This window comes from Nomascus leucogenys, chromosome 22a (assembly GCF_006542625.1).
Source record: "Nomascus leucogenys isolate Asia chromosome 22a, Asia_NLE_v1, whole genome shotgun sequence".
Taxonomy (NCBI): Eukaryota; Metazoa; Chordata; class Mammalia; order Primates; family Hylobatidae; genus Nomascus; species Nomascus leucogenys.
In genome coordinates this window covers 135,103,059-135,126,395 of record NC_044402.1, presented here as the reverse complement: position 1 = coordinate 135,126,395, position 23,337 = coordinate 135,103,059, and positions in this window count along the sequence as shown.

Below are 23,337 nucleotides of genomic sequence, written 5' to 3'. Positions count from 1 at the left end.
ATTCATTGCAGTTATAAATTCTGAAAGAAGAAATCTCAAAGTCACAACATAATTAAATCTTAAGCAGAATTATGTGATAAATTATTACAATTATCGTCATTTTATAGGCCAAAGTGCTAGTATGCTTCAGAATGCTTTTTATGTATTGTCCCTCATTCTCCAAATTTAACTTTTTATAGCTTTCTATAAATGAGATTGTAATATCTCTAATGTTCTGTGATCTGAGAACACAGCATCAATTGATAATGATGAAAGAAGAAAATCAATCACCACCAATACAAAACCGTAGGGGAATCAACCAAAGTGGAAAACTATATATTTTGTGCAGAGGCTTAAAAGAAGGGAAAAGTATGGCTTTGTTAGCTCTTCTCTCCATTCTGCAAGCATATAGCAGGTCTGTGTAATTTATTTTTGAGGCTACTCACTGAGACGCAGTGAGTGCTTGCTGTGAAATGGTTCATTAATTCTCCTCCTATTTTGCTTCTCCTATTTTGCTGCATTGAAGCAGATGATGATTATTAACCTAGCAACATGGGGAAATAGGCAAGTCACTCTGAGCCCCTGGGATGGGGAAACATTGCTAATTGTGTGTGGACAACCAGATTTTTCTCCCTGTGTCATAAACGTAGTGTTGTTCTTTCTCTTCATTTATCTAAGTCCTGTGCTGCAGTGGTGCAGTTCAGCATAAGAATGTTTGTGTCCCACTCTGAGCTCTTTTGTGATAGTATTTTTTAACACAGAGGGTCCCAACTTACCATGGTTTGATTTGTGATTTTTCAACTTTGCAGTGCTACCCATACAACTGTTCTGTTTTTGACTTTTAGTACAGAAGTCAATAAACTACATGAGATATTCAACACTTTATTATAAGATAAGCTTTGTGTGAGATGATTTTGCCTAACTGTTGGCTAAGGCATGTTTAAACTAGGCTAGGCTAAGCTATAATGTTGGGTAGGTGAGGTGTATTGAGTGCATTTTCAACTTATGATATTCTCAACTTACAATGGGTTTATTAGGACATAACCCCATTGTAAAGGAGGAGGATCTGTATATGCAACTGGGAGGGGTTTTGTCCCCCTATCTTGAGGGCAGGCTAGTTTTGAGGACTGATTGAGGGAGGGGCAGATTCCACACTTAGAGGGTGAGGGGTGCACTAATGTGGAGGGTTAGATGGTGGTCTCTGAGACAATGTTCAACAGAGGGTAGAAGGTGCTAGCAACCTGCCCACTAAATCTGTGCAAGCCTTGGGAGAAGCGTTGGCTTTATGCACAGGTGTCAACCTACTCAGCTCAGTTACTGGAGACGGCGCTAAGCCCAGGCTGTACGGTGCAGGATCTGGGGTCTCTCAGCTTCAATTCTGCCAACTAATGTGGGACACATCTGGCTGGTATGATATTCAGGGTTGTGTCCGAAGGGTGAGGGTGCCTGCACTGAGGGACGGATGCGAGAAGGGACAGTCCCTGCTTCAGTCACATGGAGGTACTCATCCAACTTTTCGTAATGGTATAGAAGAGAGCAAAGGAAAGGAGCTGGTGGCCGGTGACCCTGGGGTTGAGAAATCGTGCAGCAGGGCAACGACCACAGCAATGCAGCCAAGGCCTGGGCTGGCCAGAGGACAGAGCGACTTTCCTGGTTTTCTCTCGACCCTGTGAACTTGGCTGGGGTATAAGTGAGTCATGGTGAGTGAGCTCTGGAATTCTTTGATCCATCAGGAAAGGAAGTGGGATTCTTGTAAAAGCAAGAAAAATGATCTTGTGGGATACGAAATAGGCTTAAACCACGTGACGGTTTAAACCAAGGAATGAAGGAGATTTGACCTCATGTTTAAGCCAGGCTGAGGGAATGAGTTGTGTCTGCTACAGAGACCATATATTTATGAAATGCAGCAAAGCCTTCCACCTCCTTGTGCTTTTCTAGTACATAGTTCTAGGAATGTACTATAAAACACTCAAATAACAGAAAGGTTGTGTCAGAAGAACAGTATTTGTTTAACGTCCTCGTACACGTAGAACAGGAGTCACGTTCAAGGGAAGACTGAAGGCAAAGAAAGTCAGAGTATGAAACAGCATGTTCATTGGAAACAGAATTTTATTTCTGAGAGGGAGCTTGACTGGGGTTTGCCAGCAGGCAGAATGATGGCAGTGAGGGACTGAGTTAGTTGGCGATGGCTGCCTAACAAGTGATCACAAACTCAGCAGCTGAAAACAACAAAACAGCCTATCCTCATCATTTACAGATTCCGTATTTGTGAATTCTCCCACTGCTGAAATTGATTAGTAACCCCAAAATGGATACCCGAGGTGCTTTTGTGCTCATTGGTGGATGTGCACAGAGCTTTGAAACATTTGAGTCACCAAAGGTGCACATCCCACTGAGTTGAACAAAGCAATGCTCTGCCCTCTTGCTCCAGCTGGCACGCTGTAAACAATTGTCCTTTTCACAGTCTATTTAGTGCCATGGTTCGTCACTGATTTGTGTTTTTGATGGTGATTTCACTGTTTAAAATGGTCCCAAGAACAGCACGGAAGAGCCGTCTGATGTTCCCAAGCGTGAGAAGGCTGTGATGTGCTTCCTGGAGGAAATCTGTGTGTTAGACAAGTTTCACGCAGGCATGAGTTGTGGCGTTGTTGGCCGTGAGTTGTTCAATGTTATGAATCAACAATATATATTAAATCAGGTGCCTGTCAATAGAAACACACATAAAACAAGGTTACGTATTGATCGGGTGACCAAAAATTGTTGTGACCAGAGACTCATAGGAGCCTAACCCTGCATTCCCCATAGCAGCAATGGTATTTGCTAATTCGGTGTTCATGGTGACTTCACAGAACATAACTACGGTGTATAATGAGAATCGACTGTGCCTTTATCCTCTCCCGACTTCTGTGGGTCAGGAGACTGGGCATGGCTTAGTTGAGACCTCAGGTTCTTCCAAGGCTGTGGTCAGGTATCAGCCAAGCTGTGTTCCTCTTCCAAGCTCGTGTGGTTGTTGGCAGAATTCAGTCCCTTGTGGCTCTACACTGAGTCCTGTTTTCTAGCTGGCTGTAGCTGCAGCTGCTCTCAGCACCTAAAGGCTGTCTGCAGTTCCTTGCCATGTGATGTTCTTGCAGGATGGCAGCTTATGTCTTCAAGTAATCTCACTCCAGTCAGCTGTGAGAGCGTCTCCTACAGCAGCAACCAGGGACTGGTTTCATGGAAGACAATTTTTCCATGGACCAGGGGTGGGGTGAGGGGCAGTCTCAGGATGATTCAAGCACATGACATTTATTGTGCATGTTCTATTATTATTACATTGTAATATATAATGAAATAATTCTGCAACTCACCATAATGTAGAATCAGTGGGAGCCTTAAGCTTGTTTTCCTGCAACTAGATAGTCCCGTCTAGGGGTGATGGGAGACAGAGACAGATCATCAGGCATTATATTCTCATAAGGAGCAGACAACCTAGATTCCTCACATGTGCAGTTCCCAATGGGGTTTGTGCTCCTATGAGCATCTAATGCTGCTGCTAATCTGACAGGAGGTGGAGCTCAGGTGGTAAATGAACAATGAGGAGCGGCTGTAAATACAGATGAAGCTTTGCTCGCTCACCCGCCACTCACCTCCTGCTGTGCAACCTGGTTCCTAACTGGTACCAGTCCATGGCCCCATGGTTGAGGACCCCTGTCCTATAGCATAACACAATCAGGTGGGTCACTTTCTACCACCTTGCATGTAACATTACCTTTAGTGAGGGGCATCCCATCACCTCTGACATACTCCATTGGCTAGAATCAAGTCTCAGGTTCTACTCAAGGGGAAGGGTCACACAAGGCTTGACTCATGGGGGGATCACATTAAGATGCAGCTGCTGTAAAGACTGACCCCAAATCTTCCAGAAGTCTCCATGCAAACCCAGGAAAGATGAGATGTCACTGATTACTCAGGAAAGAGCTAATAATTTGGAAATTCATGTCAACAGAGGATGGGTCATCAAGGCTGTGTCTTGGTGGAGAAAGGATGCTGTGTGGGAGGTCTCCTGGGTCTTTGCCCCAGCTCTATCAGTACCTGCGAGGATATCACAGGGCCTCAATTTTGTCAGCTCTGCTTAATGGGCTGTGTGGTTAGAAACCCATGGATACGTGCACTGCAGACATTTCTAAATGAATAAAGTGATGAGCTCAATGCGTCACAGTTGGTCCACAGTCAAACTGTGGGGCAAGTGCCCAGGGAGGCCCTGCTTCTTCCTATTTTCTTTTTGTTAAGAATTCTTCAGAGGGCCCCCATTTCATGATGCAAGTTTTAATGGAATGAAAATCGAAACACCCAGAATTTTAGAAATCATTATATTCGCTGTTACCCAGCTCTAAAATTTGCCAGGAATCCCCATTATCCACACTAAGCACACCCACAATGTGCACATCCCTGCCTGACAGGCCCATGGCCAGGGTTCTCAGCAACATCTGCTCTGCTGTGGGTCCTGTGGTTCAATAAGAATTGGGGTGAAGGGTGTGCGCAGGGTACCCAGAAGTGGTTCCGTTATGGGCATACATGTTATCAGAGGTAACTCCATAATTATTTACTTAATATCTCTGACAATCCATATAGTGCTACTGAGGCAGCTGTAAGCTACCCATGCTCCTCCTGGATCTAGGAATACAGAAAAGATTGGGTTTTCTGGTGTCTCCAAAGTGCATGAGCATGTGTGGCCTAATTAAGTTCCATTTGGGAGGAATACACATCAACGGGGCCTTTCTCTTTAAGAATTGTTTCAAGACTACAGTCCTTTTGTTTAAGAATGGCTTTGTTTGCCTTTTATTTGGAGTTCAAAAGCTATTAGCCATCTGAGTTCCTGCCTCTTCCCTGGGCACTCAGACGCAGACTGCAGATGGCCGAACAAAGCCCGGTTCTTGTGCCCCTGTGCCCCAGGCCGGGTTTTCCCGGGCCCTTCCTCTAATATAGCATCTTACACTAACATTTGCTTTTTCAAAGCCATCTTTTCCGAACAAAAGCTTCTTTCTATAGATGACTCCTACTAAGCCTCCCCTGCCCCCAAGGTTATTTGCTTCTAGCCCTTTACAGAAACATATCTCAAAGTTCTCAATTCAGCAAGAGGCAGGCGGCCTGGACCAGAGATTTTCCTCCAGTCTCAGCCCTGACTGGTCAAATCAGGTCCTTTCTTTCGGATTCGATGTTATTTCTGTGTAAAACAAAGAGGCTGTTAGATGATCTCCAAGTTCTTTTTTTCTACTCTAAAATGCTAACGTGAGGTGTGGGAATGCAGAGTAACTGCTATGCCTAGCTCCCAGCACTCCCAGGGAAGCAGAAGTGCCTACTCAACATTCAGATTCCTGGGCCCCTGCCCAGACCAACTGGACTAGAATCTTGGGAGGTACAGTCTGGGAATTTATATTTATAGCAAGCCCCCCTAGGTGTTTCAGACATACAGATTTAGAAGCAACTGGATGGCATTTGTTTAGAGCAGCATGTTTCTGCTTGCAAGAATAAGCAGTGCATTTAGAACAGCGAGAGAACACCTGCTTATGCTGCCGGTTAAACAGGCTCTGTCCTTTCTTTAGGAGACAGGTGTGTGGTGTTTGGCTCAGGAAGAAAACATAGCAAACAGCTATGGAAACAATGATCTCTTACTCAAGCAAATATTTGCCTCCCCTTCCCCCCCCTCCCCACTTTTATCCCAACTTCAACCTCGGTGGTGAGCAAATACAAGTTTAGAAGGTGCAGAGGCACTAAAATGATGGCCATAGAAAAAGCAGTGGCCCCTCTTCGTTTTGACAACTCCATCCTTTTTGCCGATCTCCCTGAAGGAGATTGAACCTCTCTGTTATTTAGTCTTATTTTATTTGGGGACTGGAAGATGGTCTTCCTAGTCATTTACCTAGCTTTTTACCCATGAGTACACACATCAAAACTTTATCAGGGAAGTAATAGGTGTCATTTGTCCCTGTTTTGAGGACTGATAGAGGCTCGATGATCATCCTACCATAAGATATTGAAGGAAGGCAATCTCTGCTTCATTTTCCTGAAACCATTTCCAGCTGCAGGCCTGCTGGCTTTTACCTGCTTAGGTTAATGAACAGAATCTCAGGTTGCTGGCACTCTTTATTGTAGAGGAAATATAAATAATGAGAGGGTTCGCCTGCAACCTGGCCCTGTGATGAAACAATAAGTGGTCAGTGCTGGGAGGCTGTGCAAAGAAAAGATTGTGCTGTTTTCTTCTCTAAAATTGTCCCGACATCCACTAACTCATTCAGGAGGACTCTGGTGTTCATAGCAGATCACCCTGAGACCTCAGTGTGGGTCATATTCTATCCTAATAACTCAGGTGTTATTCTGAGGCCATTGTTTTGAGACAGGAATAATATAGGTTGGTCACAAGAGAATAAAACATTTCAGGCAGGAATTTCACATGACTAGAGCCCATGGGCTGATAAGACCCTGAAAAACCAGGCTGTGGACCAAGCTGGATAAGAATGACTGGAACCAACATGGTGCTGGATTTGATCTAGGTTTCTCCTAGGACCTCATTATGTGCTCATTAACATACTAACCACACACCCACCAGCACCATGATGGTTCTGAGAACACCCATATTTGGTGTAAAAATGGATGGCACCACAGTTCCAAGAGATCTTCACCTTTTTCCAAGAACTTTCATGAATATTCCACCCCTTGATTCAAGAAATCCATAAAGGTAGCAGCCCCAAATTCCATTTACTTAACTCTGAAGTACACCCACACCTCCCTTTTTAAAGGGTGTACTTTTCCCTTTGTGATAAATCTCCATACTTGCACTATTTTCTGACTCATCCTTGAATTCCTTCTCGTGAAGATGTCAAGAGCCTGGGCACCGGCTGGGGTCAAGATCTCACCGGTGTTCAGGGATCTCCCCCAGCCCACTGGTATCTGTATCTCCAAGGGAACAACTGAGCAATGATTGTCAGTGCATCCTCCCTGGTATGTGGGGGTATGAATGCTGCCTCATGTGGTGTGGCATGTTTGACTGGCTTCCTAGCCATGTTTAGCTGTTGGTTTTGCTTTGTTTTGTTTTATGTTTGTCCTCATGAGGAATGCTAAGAATGATGAGTGAACAGAAAGCAATTTGGTATCTAGATTAGATGAGCTCAATGACATGAAAAGCTCCTATAAAGCTTCTCAAAAGGAGTCTTACGGTTTTGTTTTGTTTTTTTTTTCCCGAAAGTGAGCTTGGAATATATTTTGGCTTTGTCTTAATGAAATCTTCTCTTCCATATTGCTTTTTATGACAAAATCTTAGAGCTTCCAAAAGGCAGTGCCTGGCACAGCTTTAGAGCAGTCTTCCCAGGACAGCTCTCCCCTCCTCCTGCTTAGAAAGTTGACAGTGAGATGGGCTCAGCATTTTTCCACTCTGGGCTTGGACACAGCATTGTCCTCCGAGATAAGGGATCTAGGTTGGTATTGTGGGGACGGAGATGAGATTATGAGATAATATTGGGCCAGTGGACCCAGAAAGACCCAAATTTCAACCTTACTTTGTCTTTCCTCCCCTTAAGGTCTCCAAGAGAGGTACATGCCCAGAGAACAATTTCAGGGGAACATCATATCACTGTTGAAGCTCCAGCCCCATGCACTAAGTTCTAGTATAGTCTCTGCAGCTCAGAAGGGTTGGAGCACATGATGAACCAACTTTGATCCTAAAGATGAAGTCATAGAGGCCATTTCACCCTGAGGCCAACACAAAGTTGGTTCTGGGTGTCTGTCTCAGGACACACAAAGGCCAGGAAAGTTCTCATATGAACCTCTAACCTCAGCCACATGAGGAGAAGACAAAGGGAGCTTAGAACAGCCCAGTAGAGAGAGAGTCTGGGAATCCAGCCAAGCTACTCAAAGGAAAGCCTCTTAAGGAGAGCGACTCCATACTTTCTGCTTGACCTTTAACTTACTGACCTTGGGGCTATGATCTGGGAGATGGGTTTGTTCATTTCACCTAACTCTCCATGTGCCAACTGTGTAGTGGGGGTAAGGTGCTGACAGAGAGAAGAGGGGAGAAAGGCTCAAGCCAACCATCCCTTCCTCCTGGTTCTTTCTCTCTGAGAGGCCAGTGGACTTCATACCTGGAGGCTGGATCAAGCAAGACTGTTGCTTTCCCTGCAGTGCTTAGGTGCAGAGCTGAATAATGTTTCAGGAGAGATCTATCCACTCTTTCATGGGGCAGACTCTCCAGTCCTTACCAACACACCTCACATCCATAAGGGATCAGTGAATGCCTCTTGACGGTTCTGAAGAAAGCTTTCAAGTTGGCCATGCTTACCAGTATGACTGCCTGATGAACTCCTCTATGCAGGAGGAGGAAAAGTGTCCCCTCTGTTCCAGTACCCTCACAGTATCTCACAGACCTTCCAGGGAGAGTCACACACGGTAACCCCCAGCACATGGTAGCACAAGTTATGTGGTGGAATTCTGCTCAGTAAAAAAGATGCAGACTTGCTACTATTCTTTTAAACCTATCCCATTATCCCCCGTAAAAAGTCATCAAATAGATGTAAATGCATTTCATTCTGTAACCTCCATGTTTCTTATGACATCACTGGAACTGGTATATTTCCTTGAGAGCCTCAAAAGCTAAGTTATTTCAATACCAAATCTTTCCCACATCTCACCTCCCTGAAGATCCAAAGATCCAGAATACACAAGAAAATCACAGCACTGGCTCCACGTCCACAAAATTCAACCCCAAGTCACAACATTTCCATTTTATTACTTAATAGAATGCATCTAAACAGCATGAATCCTGAGACAGGAGGATGGCTATTTCCTTATGAGCTGGTTCCAGACCTGGGGACCACTGTTGGGCTCTCTCCTAAAATGTCTTACCCTTTAGCACACAGTCAGCAAACTTCCTCTGAAGGGTCAGATAGTAAATGTTTAGGCTTTGCTGGCCATAGGGTTTCTGTAATGGCTACTCAACTCTGCCATTGTAGGAAGGCAGCTGGGTGTGGCTGTGTGCCAGTAAAATTTCATTTACAAAAACAGGCAGTCAACCAGATTCAGCTGTGGTTTGCCAGTCTCTGCTTTAGCACATAAAGGTCAGGCCTAGGGGCTGAGACCGTCTGGTGTGATCAGCCCAGACCCCATACCTTTCCCTAGGAGTGGCTCTCCCCTTGTGAATAAGGCCTTCGTGCTTGGCCTTGATTGTCTGGGCCAGGGATGGCCTGTCCCAAGCCTGGCCAAGTGGGTTTTTTTTCTCCAGGAATGTTTTGAAATGCACATGGAAAACAGCCCATTGCTCTTTGGTGGTGGAAGCCAGGACGTATGAGTCCCAGGGCCTGCTGAGGACACTCACCTTGCGGAGAGGGAAGGGAGCTGATACTCAGAGCACAGTGGAGATTGGAGGGGAAGTAGAGCTCCTATGGTCAGGCTCTTGCCTAGTTACAGGTGTTCCTAATGCTCATCTTTATCTCATTATATGAGACAACTCAATTTCCTTTTCATGAGCGCCCCCTTTTGCTCCAACTAGTATGACCTGAAATTTCTGTTTGTTGTAACCAAAGAGATCTTCATGGATCCTCCAGATCATATCCTATAGGACCCAAATATAATATTTCCAATAATTAGAACTAGTGATTCTCCAAGGCTCCTAGTTACATGTCTGGTGATCAGTCTTGCTTCTTTATAAATACCTAGTTCCTAAAAAAATCAGCTGGGTGCCCACTGCATTTATGACAAGAACATAATTCTCATTTCAGAGATGGTAGAGCATCCATTGACACCAATTTCAGATGGCGAATGCAGCAGCCATCATTTTTTTCTGCTCCAAACCAAAACCCTACCTAGTGACGATCTCTCAGGTTCAAGGGTTTCGGAGCTCAAAGGCCCAGTTGGGGTTAGGGGAGCCCATCGCCCACTTCACTTTCCTTGCTGCAGTCCTGACTGCTGACTTTCAGGGCACTGGGCCATGCACATCAGATGGGCAGGCTGGGCTTGGGCAGGGCAGGAGTGAAAGGCTGTTCAGTTTCCCAAAGTCTTCAGCCCTCAAGTTTTGATAAGAATGATGTCACCAGTCTTCCACAGAGCTTCACTGTTTGTGCTGGGAGGCAGGGGTGGAGCCTGATAGGCAGTGAGCCCATACCGGGCACCAGGCCTCTGCATCTTTCTCATGTGGGTTTGGTTATCAGTGCTGTGCAAGGGACAGGGAGGAAACTGATGCTTCAGGATTTGCACTTAACCTTCAAGATACCATCAGAAGCACCAGCCTCTGCCAAGTTTTCACCTGAGGTTTCTCAGGTCCCCAGACAAGGGACATAGAGGGAAGGCCATGCAACCTGAAAGGCCAAGCTGATGTGAGCTGGTGGAGTTAGAGCAGAGACAACGCAGGTGTGTGGGTTCTGAATGCAGGCTTCGTGATGTCAAACTCCTGCTTTCAACATCTTAGTGGCGGAATCTCCTTTTAAAGAGAATCTTATAAGAAAATTCAGTATTTAGCAGCCTGTGGCAGAGAGTCTGGAACTGAGCTGGGGGTGACTGGTCCCTGCCTGCTGGGCACTCCTCTCCCAGAGGCAGGTCTGTCGGGGGCTTGGCAGGGTCACGTCTGACCATAAAATATATGATGTTAATAAACAACAAGTAATTGTTACCCACTTTGCATAATGTACACTAGAAGCAAAACTTGTTTAACCTTCAAGAAGTGGCTGAAGGTGATCTGAAGGAGGCCTTAACTTGAAAGGCTCCTAATTGGAAGGCATACTGAGTTGGATGGGATTCCTGCTGCCTCCCCCAACCCCCACATCCCCTGCATCTGCTTGCCATTCCTCAGAGCTAGGATCCCGTGGCAACCTTCCCCCCTCACCTTTGCAAAACTAGTCCTAATCCATCTGCTCACTACCTGGGAGTTCCTGCTGCCTATCCTGCCTTCATCTCAGAGCTGAGTGCTGGCTTTGCAGCTTGCGACAAAGAGCGAGGGAATCAGTTCCCTGCAAAGACCAAACACGAGATGTCAAAAAGGGAGACCCCAGGGGGATGGAGCTGAGCCCAGTCTGGCAGCAACCCGCTCCGTGTAGCAAAGAGGTGACCACGCCATTGCAGTGACACCTACTGAAGCCTTCCTGTGACTGAGCACCGTGTATTAGGAAGGCTTTCATAAAGATTCATGTATTTATTCTTCTGAGAGATTTCCCTCTGGGCTTCTGGTTTGCTAAGCCCAGGGATAGCCGTGTGTCTCATTTAAGCAGCATCATGTAAAGCCTAGGTCTGGCAATGGTAAAACAAGGTCACATTTCTGTTCACGCTTCTATGTTGAGGATTACATATTGCAGTGAATTGTCTTAATGGCAGAGCAGGGTACATTGAGATATTGACAGTCATGTGAGGACTCATGTTTTGTATAAGAAATATGTAGAATTTTGTTTTATAATGTATTTCTATCTGTTTTATAATAAAAATGATGTTTATGTAAAGCAGGAGCAAAAAATCGATGCTCTAGGCAAGGGTGACGCCTCCTATGTGAATGTGGAGCCTGGACCCTCTCTACTCCCTGACTTAGAAAGCAAGGCAATATTTTACCTGGAATCCTTCTAGGCTCTAAGGAGCTGGAGTCTGAGCTGAGGGTGTTTTGTTGCTTGTTGGAACCACACTTTCAGCGACTGAGGGAAAGTCCCTGGATTCCACTTATCGCAATCATGTGCATTCAATACATAGTGGGGATTAAGAAAAAGATGACTAAGACAAAAACAATCTCCTTCAAGGACTTTATCATCTTACATGGGAGTTAAGACATAGCCCCACTCATGGCAAAGAAGAGGTATCTTTTACTTGCAAAATGCACAGATTCAAAGGGAAGTATAATGGTGAAGTTCCAATGTGGGTACTGGGGACTTTTCAGAAGGGCCTGATATGAGGCTTACCCTTAGGTCCCCATAGGAAAGGGCAGCTTGACTACAGGTGTCAGAAAGAGGTAGGGTCGCATGTGGAATGCACAGGAGGCCCGGTGGTGCCCGTAGAGACACACACATTCATCTTCTTGGAAGCATCTACACCCGAGAGGTTGAGGGTCCTGCTGTCTCCTGGAATCAGGCCAGCACCTCCCATAGTCAATTTGGAGTCACTGTCCCCTGTTGGTTTTTCTGCCTGGCAGATTCCTGACGTTAGCTCCTGTTTTCCTGGCTTGCCTCTTGGTGGCTTCCATTGGGATATTGCCTCTGCGCCTCTTAGACTGGGTCCAAGGTGTGCTCCCAGGTTTTCCGGTGCACCATGTCCCCCAGTTTGGGTCCTGCTAGTCCATGCTCATCATATCCCTGGAATGGCTAATTTTTATGTAGGGAGAGGGTGGAAGCTGTGGTTGTTCTTCCTGGGTATGAATTGGCACCCCACTTTTAGGGACAGAGGAAGCTCATGGGAGGTCCACCAGTAGTGACACGGCACTGGCTGTTTAGGTTCATGGAAGATAATGGGGGCTATGTGGGAACGAATGAGGGAGGAAGACAGTGAACAGATTAATTCATAGCCTTCCTATGTTTTTCTTGCTACAGAGCTGGTTAACCTTTGTACAGTCTCATGGGCCAACTTTGGCTTAAGTATCGAAGCAAGGCAGCCCCTGTTCTCACAGCCTCAGCTTACAGAAGCAGAGAAGGAAAAATAAAATCTAACAGGAAAAATAGCATTGATCTGGTAGTAATTTGAATTGTAATTTACCATCATCGCATTTCCCCTTACTTTGAAGTGATTTTCCATGAATTTTTGTGTGTAGACGGAATTCTGTGTTCATTGTGTTCAATTTCCTTCCTTACTACAAAGTCTGTGGCTACTTGTGGAAAACTCAGGAAGAGCAATTTTGGCTTGAAGTTCTCTCCTTTTGCAAACATTTTCTAAAATGATGTGTTTTGCATACATATGATCTGGATGATTTTGGTAGCTTCTCTGCCCCTCCAAAAACCAGTTCAGCTTTGCTTGTACTCCAGATTGCACCGTCTGAAGTTCACTTCCTGCCCAATGATATCTGTAAATTCTTAATCTTGCTTTCACTTTCTTCCCATCATCCTGGGCCAAATACTTGATTTTTCTACTAGGCAGAAGTCCATTCCCCAGCAGCATGTTTGGAACTTGAATTTCTTTGGTGGAGGAACTTTGCATCAGAAATTTCTTCATTTCCTTGCTTGACATGAAAAGTTTTTTTTTTTTTTTTTTTGAGATGGCATCTCGCTCTGTCACCTAGGCTGGAGTACAGTGGCGTGATCTCGGCTCACTGCAACCTCCACCTCCCAAATTCAAGCGATTCTCCTGCCTCAGCCTCCTGAGCAGCTGGGATTATAGGCGCACGCCACCATGACCGGCTAATTTTTGTATTTTTAGTAGAGACAAGGTTTCACCTTGTTGGTCAGGCTGGTCTCGAACTCCTGACCTTGTGATCCACCTGCCTCAGCCTCTCAAAGTGCTGGGATTACAGGCGTGAGCCACAGCACCCAGCCGAAAGGCTCTTGTTAGCTATGTATTCTGCTAAGGGGAAAGTTTCAACTTGTAACCCCGTGTGAAGATGGCGAATCCTTTTCTTTTTCAGAAGTCACTCCAATACCTGGTAGTCCAATGTCAGTAGGCATTTTTTTTTGCCAGTGTTCAAGTATAAATGCTGGATAACAGAGATATTTAAAGATCTTCTACAGATAAAACTAGCACCTGAGACCTAGAAAGGAATTTGGAGTCAGCATTTCTATTGGTTCTTTCAATACAGGTTTGTAAGAACTCGAAAGCTGGTTTGGAGTAGGGCCTTGATAACCCAATTTTTCAAAACCTTTGTAGGTGACTTTTTTGCATACTGTTAGTTCTGAATCACTGAAAGGTTAAACATTCCTCACTCTGGAGATGAAGAAATTGGATACCTAAGAAATTAAATGACTTCGCGGATGTTGTCCTAATGGATACGGTGAATTGCTGCTTGCTGGAGGCCCTATCAGATGGTGAAAACCATGAGGCAGGAACAGCCTATCCAGCTTCCAGTCCTGCTTCCAGCAACGTGTAGCTCACTGCAGGTGCACAGAACAGGAACAGCTTGTCCAGCTTCCAATCCTGCTTCCAGCAATGTGTAGCCCACTGCAGGTGTGTGGTAACCCGGAGTAGAGTGGAGATCACACTGCCAGCCTGTGGCTGAACCTAGCTCAGAATCTTGGGAAGGGTGGGATCAAGTGGAAAAGCATCTGTGTTCAGGGTTCCTTGCTTGAGGACCCAGGTGTGCCATTTCCCAGCTGTGTGAGCTTGAACAAGAAGCTGAAGTGTTTAGCCTCATATTCCTTGTTTGCAGCAACAGAGTTCTTGAGAGGATGAAACCACACAATCACCTTAAAATGGGTAGGGAAGTGCTAGATGCATTATATAGAATTAATGAATGCTGTTTTCCTTTTTGTTACAATCCAGTGCTTTTTTGGCTAATATGTTTTGCCTATAAAATTTTTACATTCCCTTGCAATAAACATTTGAAGACTCTATTGAGATGTCATCAGGGCAATGTGAATACTCTAACCGACGTCTGGAATTTCTTATTACTTAGGATACAGACGATGCCTTTCAATTCATGAGCCAATTTCTCATTCTATCTAATTCTAGTTCCCTTCATTACTTCAAAAAATTTCCCTCTGAATTGCCAAAATGAGAACCTGACCCATTTATTTTTCCATTTGCTGTCTGAAGAGCACATTGCACTTCAATTTTCTCCACCTTTATAGTTATGACATTTTTTTCCTACCATCTTAATCACTATCAGCCTCTGCCAACATACAGTGAAACATTGGACAATTATAAATACCTGTGTATACAGATTGGAAAATGCTGATTTCGGCAACATCGGGGCTCATTTGCAAGATTTCTGATGACTTTTACCTCTCTCAGGAATTAAAATACAGCATTGCAAAATGGTACTATTGGATTCTGTCTAAGGTTTGTTGATCAAGGGACAACAATGAAAATGGTTTTGCTCCCTGGTGAAGCGGAGTATTCTCCTTTGGCCAAGACTTCTTTAGAATCCTGAGCTAAAGTAAAGAGGTGAGACCTGCTCAGCCTGCAGGATCACCAGTGGTTTTATTGACCCCACAGTGTCTTCAATAGAAGGAAAGTGGACTGTCCCACACAAAATACAACTTGGAGAAGGAGACCTACGCTCAGGATTTCCTAAGTAAGCCATTACCCATTTATCAAAATAACTTCTCCTATCTTCTCCTATTTCTGCCCCCTTCTGTTCAGATAACAACCTAAATCCTGTAATGAATAGACTAAAAGGAAGAAGATTTGTTCATTGGTGTCTTCTTCCACACAACCCATGATACACTTGTATATGACATCCTAATGTGCCTAGGTTTTTCCTCCTGAATTTCAGTAGTATACATTGTCAGAACACCAAGAATTCTAAATACAAATTTTTTAGATTCTCCTTTTTGGGGGTTGGGGGAAGGGGCTATCATGAGAATAAATGTTGCTCATTCATTATCGTGGGACCTGTTTCTGAGATCCCGGGTACACATGGCAAGTGCACATTCGTTCCATTGTTGCTTGGCTTCCTAATTAAGTGAGTGTGACATGTTCAGGGCCCTATGACAGCTTTCCCTCATCTGTCACTCTGATACCAGACTTCCATGGCTAGAATTCCTAAAATCAAGAACTGAATCTCTATACAACAATTAAACAATAACAGGATAAAATAAATGGTAAAGAGATATTAAAGCAATGGAGGGAATGATGGGAAGATACAATGCAAACAGACAAAACTTAAGGAAAAAGAGAGGCGAGTAGAAAAATGAAACCACATGCAAAAATAAAACAAATTCATGTTAAAGATGAGAAGGCTACAATCAAAATGTCAAAACAGTAAGATAAAGATAAAATTAAAACATCATGAACTAATTGAGAAAACAAAAAAACCACTTCAAACAGATAAATAGAAACAAAATAAAATGCTAAGACCCGAAGCTTAAAGAGAAGACTGGGTAAAAATAAACAAACTGAAGTAAAACTTTACAAAATAAAAAGACAAAGAAAGAAATCAAAAGATAAAGAAATAGGCCAGGCATGGTGGCTCATGCCTGAAATTCCAGCACTTTGGGAGGCCAAGGCAGAAAGATTGCTCAGGAGTTTGAGACCAGCCTGGCAACATAGTGAGACCTTGTCTCTACAAAAAGTAATAGTTAAAAAATTAGCCCACTACAGGTGGCAGTGCACACCTGTAGTCCCAGTTACTTGGGAAACTGAGGCAGGAGGAACACTTGAGCCCAGGAGGTGGAGGCTGTAGTGAGCCATTTTTGTGCCACAGTGCTCCAGCCTAGGCAACAAAGTGAGACCCTGTCTTTCAAACAAAAGCAAGAAAGAAAAAGAAGGAAAGAGAGAGAGAGAAAGAAAAGGAAGGAAGGAAGGAAAGAAAGAAAGAAGAAAGAGAAAGGAAGGAAAGAAGGAAGGAAAGGAAGGAAGGAAAGGAAGGAAGGGAGGGAAGGAAAGGAGGGAGGGAGAGAGAGAGGAATAGAGAAAGAAAGAGAAAGAAAAAAGAAAGAAAAGAAAGAAGAAGAAAGAAAGGAAGGAAGCAAGGAGAGAAAAGAAGAAAAGAAAAGAAAAGAGGGAGGGAAACAAATCTCCGGCTTTCCGTGGCCTTTGAATGCCTCCCTAGGCAGGCTGATGCTCAGCTCTGCGAAGAGCTTGGGGTTCTCCTTTGTGGTTGGGCATCAGCAAGATCAGCCATCCCAAAATAGAGGATAGACAGGGTTTGATTTTTTAAAAACCATATAGTTAAAAAGGAGTCAAATTTTGACTTAGTACTCAAACAGACAATCCCTTAAACCCTGAGAGTTAAAATTAAAAGTCCGTGCTTAGTGGATCATATCAGAGATATGCAAAGACATGCCCAGACCCATGGTATTAGCCAGTCTAGAGCCAAATCTGTCCATGAGAAAAAAGGGCATCCGGTGGGTGCTTAGGAAAATCAATCTGAGCGGTGTCACTCAGACGGGGACAAGTCCACTTACTGTGGTGGAAACATGGAGCAATTGTCCTTTTTCCTGTCATCACAACCATGCTTTCTCTCAGAAGCCTGCTAGCTGGAGAGCTTCCCAGCTGCAGCTCATCTTTCATCCAAAGCACTACCTACAGTGCTGTTTCCAGGACCAGAATCTTCTCTGAGTCGGAGTCCTCCAGCAGCCAAGTCCTGACACTCCTCATGGAGCTCCTTCCGCTGACTGTGGTGGGAAGAGCTGTGAAACCCTAATGCTGTGGTCTTGGCCTGAGGGCTGTGTGGGTTGACCTTGGGTGGGGTTTGGTGTTGACCCTGCCCTGACTTCATAGAGAAGCACCCCTGCTTCTGCCCTTGTGCTCAGGGTGTGTCATGGTAGCCCCAGGCTCCAAGCCCTTCCCCAAAATGGGCTCTTCAGGACTTGCCTGAGTAGCTTTCTGTGGAACCCAGGACCCCTGCCCTTTTTTCACACCCCAGGCTTCCCCAGGAGATGCTATGAGAGCTCACATGGGTCCACTTGGTTTTGTTTGAGAGACATGGATGTACAAAGGCCTTCAAACTCTTCTTGAGGCACATTCATTATCGGGGGAAATTTACCCCCGATATTTCATGTAGGTTCTTTTCTATTTTCCCTAAGTGTCAGCTGGTCTGAGAAATAAAGGGAAAGCGTACAAAGGAGAGAAATTTTAAAGCTGGGCATCCGGGGGAGACATCACATGTTGGCAGGTTCCATGATGCCCCCTGAGCCGTAAAACCAGCAAGTTTTTATTAGTGATTTTCAAAAGGGAAAGGAGTGTACGAATACGGTGTGGGTCACAGAGATCACATGCTTCACAAGGTAATAAAATATCACAAGGCAAATGGAGGCAGGGCGAGATCACAGGACCACAGGACTGGGGTGAAATTAAAATTGCTAATGAAGTTTTGGGCATCCATTGTCAGTGATAACATCTTATCAGGAGACAGGGTTTGAGAGCAGACAACTGGTCTGACCACAATTTATTAGGCAGGAATTTCCTCATCCTAATAGGCCTGGGAGTGCTACAGGAGACCGGGGCTTATTTCTTCCCTACAGCTGTGACCGTAAAAGACAGCCGTCCCCAAAGCAGCCATTTTAGAGGCCTCCCCTTAGGGATGCATTCTCTTTCTCAGGGATGTTCCTTGCTGAGAAAAAGAATTCAGAGATATTTCTCCTATTTGGCTTGAAAGAAGATAAATATGGCTCTGTTCCACCCGGCCCACAGGCAGCCAGACTTTAAGGTTATCTCCCTTGTTCCCTGAACATCGCTGTTATCCTGTTCTTAAGGTGCACAGATTTGATATTGTTCAAACACACATGCTCTACAAACAATTTGTGCAGTTAATGCAATCATCACAGGGTCCTGAGGTGACATACATCCTCGTCAGCTTACAAAGATGATGGGATTAAGAGATTAAAGTAAAACAGGCATAGGAAATCCAAGATTGGGGAAGTGATAAATGTCCATGAAATCTTCACAATTTATGTTCAGAGATTGCAGTAAAGACAGGCTTAAGAAATTATAAAATTTTGGGAACTAATAAATGTCCATGAAATCCTCATAATTTATGTTCTTCTGCCATGGCTTCAGCTGGTCCTTCTGTTCGGGGTCCCTGACTTCCTGCAACAATTCATTAGAAACTGTCCACACCCTAATGGCATGGAAGTTTTTCATTTTCAGGAATCTTCAAACGAGAGGCTGGCTTCATTGTCTGTATTTATGCAGGTCATCAAACTTGGGATCAAATGCCCAGACCTCTCTGCCCTCATCATACCTCCTCTCTGGTGGCTCTGATGTGGTTTCATGAGCAAATGGCCAGGAGAAAGACTCCTGTCTCCCCACCTCAGGTACCACAGAGAGTTGACACAGAATTCTCCTGCCCTTCACCAGAGGAAATAGAGAGATGGTGATGGCTATGGATTCATGAAGCCTTCCCTCCTTGAAAGGCCTCCTTGCTCTCCATCTCTACTCTTTTTTGGACAGAAGTAGGAGATGGGTGGGAGGTGGTGGGTAGGAGGGAACGGGGAACTGCAGCACTGGTTCAGCTGAAATGGCAGCAGCTTGGTAATGGTGGCTGCCATAGCATTTATTCTTGGGGATGGAAGGCAAGGTCACCCTGGGAAACAGGAGAGGCTTCTCTTGGCCCTTAGACCACCAAGGCATAGAAGCAAATGTTGGCTGTGTCTCTTGAACTGTCCAGAAGAGGAGTTCTCTGACCCATCGAAGTGACCTGCAGATGTCTGTAGCCCATGAATCCCTGTAGAAGAGAAAATTGTATCAACTGTCATAGCTCAAAAATATGAAGCTCCTAGTCCAGGGACTGGTAAACTACAGCTCATGGGTTAAATTCCATTTGCTGCTTATTTTTATAAATAAAGTTTTACTGAAACACAGCCATGTCATTCATTTATGTGGTGTAGAATGCTATTTATATGCTACAATGTCTTAGTTAAATAGTTGCAATAGAGATTGTATGGCCTACAAAGCCTAAAATATTTACTGTCTGACTCTTTATAGGAAAGCTTATTGTCCCCTGCTCTAGATCATCCAATCTTGGAGTCTTTGTTAAGAGTCAAGGAAGTTTATTTGGGGAATTATTCCAGGAAGCAAAGGTGAGGAAGTGGAAAAATGAAACACAAAAGGAGGGAAAACCAGTAGAGAGTGGATGACTGTGTGGGCAGCTGGGAGTCAGTCCTTCTGGGGAGCTTTCAAGAGACCATATGGAAGTTGGGGCATAATGGCCATAGCATATGGAGAGGCTGGGACATTTATCCCCCAACCTCTTCCCCACTGGTTGAGGCCACCTCTTACCCTCGCCAACACTACACTCCTGGGTTGTGCCTGTGAGGAGGGGCTCAAGTTCCATAGGCAGAGAAGGGGGTGAGGGGCAGCCCCTCACTGTACAAATCATCCAGGTCATAAGGTTGGCCTTCTCCCGGTAACTCTGGCGCCCCCACATGTGTGCCTCAAGTTCCACATGGTCCAATGTCTCCATGCTTTGCATGTTGAAGACCATAGATACACAAATCTTATGTGCACTCCTTTCCAGGGCCCCTCTGAACTTGCTCTCTCACTCCTGGCCCCCGCCCAGGTTCTCACACAAGCTGAGCCCCTTCTCAGGCAGGGACATTTGTGCATGCAGTTCCTCCTTACTCATAGTTTCCTTTTCTTTTTTCCAAGTCCTTCAATGGCCAAATTCTTCTTGCCAGTCTGCTCCTCTTCCAGGAGCATCCCCTCGGAGTATCTTACCTGAGGCAGCATCACCTTCCTGCTTCAGGGCCTCTGTCCCACCCCGGGGCAATTTCCTTTGTAGAGCTCAGTAGGAATAATCTCTTGCTCATTTATTGAATAGATTGTAACTCGCCTTCTCTGGCTACAATGGAAGCTCCACAAAGCAGGGACCTAAAGATTCACATTCATTAAAACGTTGCCTTGCATTTGGTAGCTGCCTGGAGGGTATTTGCTAAGTGAAGAAATGGTTATGAGCTCTTAGAGGAGGGCTCAAAAACAGACGAGACAATGGTTTTCTGGCAGGGAGGTATGGATAAGAAGAGGATCTTTGTGAGGGATGTGCATGTGTGTGAGTGCATAGGAGGGGAGAAGGCTCTTCCCAGCCATCTGCTCCTTGAGCCCCTCTGTCTTTGCCAGGAGTCTGAGCTCACAGCTGCTGCTGCTTAGGCATGGGTAGAGAATGAACGTATGTACTCTGCTCCAGGCTCAAGTGTGTTGGACACACTTTGATGTAAAGGCGCGATTGGCAATGGTAGAGTGATGCTGTTACTGATTTGGAAATATTTGCAATCTACTTTTAGGATAAAGAGGAATTACAACAGAATATGTTGATATAAGGGATTTAAAAAAATCTATGGTATATTCTGGGATTAGTATGTCTTTATTTAACTTTCCTTCATTCTCATGGACCAAGATGTATGATGAAAAATGTATATTTAGCATGTCAACCACAACCTCAAATCCACAAATCACTGTAAGAACTTTTCAACAACTAATAAAAGTTTGGTGGTGAGCTATGCTGAGAAAAAAGGCAGGAAAAATATTTTTAAATCAACATGAACCAAAACAAAATGTCTTTTCATTAGCTCTCAGTTGATCAGAAATACATTTTAATCTCATAAATTTAATTTCCAAGTTTTCCTACTAATCCAGATTTTAGTATATGAGATATAGGTCTATAGATTTTAAAAATTCCAGTTTTTAAATTCAGTAATACAGGACATTTTTACAAACAGCATTTTTCTAAGGACTTGCTGTTTTTTCATCAGAGCTAGGATTTGGCATCACAGCTCAAAGTTTAAGACTGCTCAGGGATTGTAAATACCTTGGAACCAGTTTTTGCCATTTAATTAACACCACTTGACTCCCAGGTGAAGGCTGTGCTGGGCTCACTTTCCGAAGCCACCGGCCAGCCAGTCTCCTTCCCACACCTTCCTTTTGTTAGTGCTTCCTTTCGTTAGCTTTCCTTTTTTTTTTTTTTTTTTTTGAGGTGGAGTCACTCTGTTGCCCAGGCTGGAGTACAGTGGCACAATCTCTGCTCACTGGAACCTCTGCCTCCTGGATTCCAGCGATTTTTCTGCCTCAGCCTCTCAAGTAGCTGGAAATACAGGCACGTACCACCATGCCTGGCTAACTTTTGTATTTTTAGTAGAGATGGGATTTCACCATGTTGACCAAGCTGGTCTCGAACTCCTGACCTCCAGTGATCTGCCTGCCTCAGCCTCCCAAACTGCTGGGATTACAGGCATGAGCCACCACACCCAGCCTTTTAATCTTCCTTTTGCTAGTGCTTAAACAGTTTTTGAAAGTCAAATATGTACAAATTGACACATTTCTGTGCCTCAAATTCTCACTCTGTGATTTGGCTTCAGTGGCCAGGATATCCAAATGCTTCCCAAAATCCTGTCCTTGGGGCCCTTGGTCTTAAACTAACAGGGAAGTGTGGGATGGAGACTTAGTTTTGAAGAGGATATTCTGAGATTTCTGTGGCAGTGAGCACCCTCTGAGAGGCCATCTGTTCAGATTGGACTCCTGTACTTTTTTTCTTCTAGACAAGGTGAACTTGCAAATGCAAATAATAGCTCTTGAGATATCTTTGAGTGGACATCTGACCTCCTGGGCTTCTGTTTCCATAGCTATTCTGGGCCATCTCCACATTCCATCCTTGAAAGGGATGGGTAAACAAAATGGGGAAAAATGAAGTTTGCTTTTTTTTTTTTTTAAACAAACACATGTCTGCTGGTGAATATCTGAAAAATAAAATAACTCATAATCATATCAACAAGAGATAGTTCTCACATATTCTGGTGTTCTGTTATTAGGTGCATATATTTTTAAGCCTATGTCTTCTTGGAGAACTTGCACTTTTTCATTATGTAATGCCCTTCTCTGATAATTTTTCCTGTTATGAAGCTTTATCTGAAATTAACATAGCAACTCCAACTTTCTTTTGATTAGTGTTAACATAGTATATCTTTCTCTATCCCTTTACTTTCAACCTGAGTTTTTATATTTAAAGTGAGTTTCTTGTAGACCACATATTGTTGGATCCTGCTTTTATGATCCATTCTGACAATCTGTCTTTTAATTGGATATTTAGGGCATACACATTTAAAGTGATTATTGATTCAGTTGGATTAGTATCTACCTTCTTTGTAACTTTTTCCATTGATTGAACATATAAACCTGTACTGCTCCAACTACTTTATATATACAATCTATTTTATTTTTCTCCACAATCTCATGATGCCCCCGTTTGACAAATGAGAAAGCACACTTCTTAGCATGTGTGACTTACCCAGTCATGAGGCTAGTAAGGGACTGATATGGTTTGGCTCTGTGTCCCTACCCAAATTTCATGTCAAATTGTAATCCCCACTTGTTGAAGGAGGAGCCTGGTGGGAGGTGATTGAATCATGGAAGTGGACGTCCCCCTTGCTGTTCTTGTGATAAAGTTCTCATGAAATCTGGTTGTTTAAAGGTGTAAGCACTTCCCTCTTCTCTCTCTCTTTCTCCTGTGCCAGCCATGTGAAGACTATGCCTGCTTCTACTTCATTTTCCACCATGATTATGTTTCCTGAGGCCTCCACAGCCATGTGGAACTGTGAGTCAATTACACCTCTTTTCTTTATAAATTACCCAGTCTCAGGTAGTTCTTTATAGCAGTGTGAGAACAGACTCATACAGGTACAGAACTTAGAAAGAGTTATATAGCATTCTTTAATGCTTCTTTAGTGGATAATATGAATGGGCAGATGGATAAAGAATTGGATATATAGCGGTATAAACATGCCTCAACAGAAGAGAGACCATATTCAGTTCTATGAATAGGTTTACAAATTAATATAGTATTTT